A 3,926-nucleotide genomic window follows, 5' to 3' on the forward strand; every position below is an offset into this window, starting at 1 on the left:
TGACAGTGGTCAAATATGGCTCTGAAGCCTGGGCGCTCCAAAAAGCAGATGAAGATTTGCTAGTTGTTTTCCAGAGAAATTGATTAAGGATTGTTTTGGGTACTCGGCTTACTGACCGTATTTAAAACAATAGGCTATACGAAAATTGTGGTTCAATACCGCTCTCTAGGGCTGTAATGAAAGAAAGGTTGAGGTGGCTAGGGCACGTTGTGCGGATGAAGAATGACAAATTGCCGAAGATTGTTCTTTTCTCCAACGGTCTATGGCTAAACGGAAAGCAGGTCGTCCTCGTTTGGGGTGGGAGGACGTCATAAAGAAAGATATAAAGGAAATGGGAACTTCGCGGGCGGGTGTAAAAAGTGAGGCTTTGAATAGATTGGGGTGGAGGAGGAGCGTGCGTAGCTGTGTTGGCCTCAGACGGCTTGGTGCTGCGTTGAGCTGTTAGTAGTAGTAGTAGTAGTAGTATTCGTTTCTTTTACTGTGATTCAATTACCATAGCTTAAAGTAATGTGACCATTTTGTTCCTGGGTTTTTCTAAGTAGTTGTAATGATTAAGCTACTCCGCTATAGAAAGATTCATACTTCAATTTTGTAGTGTAAACCTTGAGTGAGCAATAGTCGAAACAAGTGCACTATTTACATATTTTTGAAAGGGGGTAAATAGTAGATAGTGATAAGGAACCAAAGTACTTATTTTGACTTTTTTAATCACACAGCTTGGAAACAATCGTTAAAATCAGACATCAATAAAGTGTGACATGTCCACAATTTTAGATACTGGTAGAAATTAAATAAAAAAAACAAGTTTTTTTTAACTGAAAGTAAGGAGCGACATTAAAATTTAAAACAAACAGGAATTATTCCTTATATGAAAGGGGCTGTCCTCTCTTCAACGCCTCGCTTTTTATGCTAAATTTTGACTCTGTCTCACAGATTTATTTTTTAAAACAATAAAAAACTTTAGCGTACAGAGCGAGGGGTTGAGGAGAGGACAACCCCTTTCATACACGGATGTTAAAGGGGTACAAAGACAACATGAGTAAATGGGGTACGAGTAAAGGGGTACAAAGACAACAACAAAAATGTCCAAATTATTCAGATATACCTCAAATTATTGGAAAACTGAGTCACAGATTTGCCGTGGCATTCAATAAAATACAAAGAATATAGTTAAAAGGGAGCAGACACAAAAACTAAATTAGGCCAGTAGCCTAAGAGAAATCGCAAAATACCCAAGACAATGAACAAGTCCCAATGGGGGGCCCTGGGTCCATCAAAATATTTCAATGGTTTTCCAGGGAATTTGATATAATTTTCTTCCGTCTCCACTTTAAATGAAAAAAATAATTATCTTTTTGGCATCCCTGCTTTCAATAAAAAAAATGAGGTACTATCATTTAAAAATTATAGCCCCCCATCCCCCCCCCTAGAGGCAATAATTTATAATTTTCTATGAATCATATTTTTGGGGTAAGTTCAGTTTCAATCTTTAATTCCCCAACCTTTTACATAGCTTAGTCTATAGCTAAATTTTGTCTCAATAGAAGGTGTTTTTTTTTGGGGGGGGGGTAAAAATTTTTCAGAAAAAAGATTGTATTTTCTTTAATCTATCAGGCATTAAACAATTGAGTGTCAAACATTAAGAAAATCTTATCTAAAAACAGCAAAAGAACAAAAAATTCTTCAAACTTACAATTCATCTGTAGAAACAATCTGTCGGCTATCAAATTTAAAATCCAACTGAAGGCTGAAGCTGTATAGTAGTGAATGCGTTTTATAACTCTATTCAACTAGAAAATAAAATTACTGACTACTAATGATGTAAGAAATAGCAATTGGTAAACTGCATTCGAAATGATTTAAACTCATTTCATAAAGACGATACTTTTTTTGTCAACATATGAAGAACCGTGTATAGCAAATATTTGCAATTGCATATTGCATCTGTCTGGTTTTTATGCAAAGTAACAAAAGAGACTAAAATTAACGAACAGGAGAGTAGTGAAGAATTATGGTATGCAAGGTAATTTTTGTCGTGATTGCGTGATTTTCGGGGATTCGGGGAACCAAATTTTTTTTTGGGTGACGCATAGATTTTCGGGGAAAAACCCGAAAATTTGGGGATAGTGCAAGCCCTTCTTGATTTCTAATCAGGAAAATTTAAATACTAAACCACACGAGAAAGAAAAGCTCCGACTTTGCAGTTGGCGTAATGAAGAATTGCCGCAAAATTAATTTAAAGTCAGCCGAACGCCACCGCCTCTGCCGGCAGCGGCGCGCCTGCGGCACGCCGGTGGCGTAGCGACACTTCGGCGGCGGTCGACCGGGCTTCTCGTCGGCAGCGTTCGGTCGATCCGCCGGCGCGGCGTCGGGGTCTACGTTAGTTAAACTCAAAAGTAAAAAGCGGGAATTTGAAGAGGAAGCTGAAGGTCACTTAGCTGAAGAGGTAGTTTGAAGGTCACTGTTTACTTTCATTTGAAAAAAAATTAGTTGAATGAAAGTAAAGAGAGTAAAGGATGAACTAAGAAGGAATTCAATAATAATCTATGAGGGGTCTGTCTGCCCATTTTTTTCTGTACAGGCTTACATAAATGCATGAGGGTTATTTTTCTCATTATTTTGTCTTCTAGTGTCAGGTTGTTTCCTTGTCAGAAAATATGATAATTCGAACATTGACCCCATTATAGTTGTTCTGGAAACATACAACCAACAGTACGGTAAAATTGGTGTTACTCTAGGACTGTCAGATGACCTTATCATACAAATTAAACTCCAAAAAAATACTTCTCCTCATCTTACTACTGTTGGACAATGGGAGCTATGTATGTTGTTTTAACAGCAAACAGTTGATTGGAGCCACAGATTTTATTGACAATTTTTGTTGTTGTCGGTGAGCTTCAGTAAGAAGTTGAGAAAATTGTGCGGAACAAGGAAAATACTGGACGAAAACTCGTCTGTCAAGAGATCTTATAAAGTATTTTAGCTGATTAGCAATCCGACTGCCGATTTGAAGCCAAACGGTATAAACTACATTCCAAAAACAATAAAAATTTGAAACAAATGAACCACATGTAGATTGATCCAAAATATATTTTTCCGCGCTCCTCATAAATGTTTGTGCTAAAAAAGAAAAAAAATCTTACAGAAAAAGTTAGCCTTGTCTAAGAAGGCTCGAACACTTCAAGGAAAAATCTATCACAATTCTTTTCTAAGCTCTACTCTAAACGAGCCAGCTTACTGCACCTGAGAAAGAAAGATCGCTACACTTCTTTTCCTTTCTTGAACCTTTCACCGTGTTTTTGTCTGTCTGTGTGAAATATATGCCAGCCAATAAAGATGGCCCAGTCCTGGCCTAAAAACGGCTGTCTCCGTGAAAAGTTCCAAATGCGGAACTTTGGAAGGGTCAGCCACATAGTGCCAAGGTAGCGTGAACTGTCTTGAAGTATCATGAGGGCATGGCTTGTAAAATCAAAGAGGAATGGATTTAAAGCATCATTTTTATCAAAAAAATCCCTGAAAACACTTTTGGAATGATAATGCGTGCCACAGGGTGCCATAGTCCAGCCACATATTTCCACGTACCGTAAACTGCCTTGGAGAATTACGATCTAACAATGAAGGGAAAGTGCCACTGTTCCAACGATAACACCAGTCAGGATTTTCAAACCTCTGAAAACGCTTATGCGACGATGATATGTTCCGCAGCGTACCATGGGCAGTCATAGAGTTCCTCAGCAAGCGCTTTATAAACAAGATGGATGGGATTAACGACATAGCAAGAGGAAAAGCAAAGTTTTGAGAAATAATATTCTCTTATATTTCAAATGACAACCCATGCTTAAAAATTATGTCTTAAGTAGTTGCTTAAAAATCTGATTTCCAAAAAAATTCAAAATACTCTAAGTCCCAAAAAAGACAACATGAAA

This window comes from Artemia sp. Qi Xiang Cuo, chromosome 5 (assembly GCF_049724085.1).
Source record: "Artemia sp. Qi Xiang Cuo chromosome 5, ASM4972408v1, whole genome shotgun sequence".
NCBI lineage: Eukaryota > Metazoa > Arthropoda > Branchiopoda > Anostraca > Artemiidae > Artemia > Artemia sp. Qi Xiang Cuo.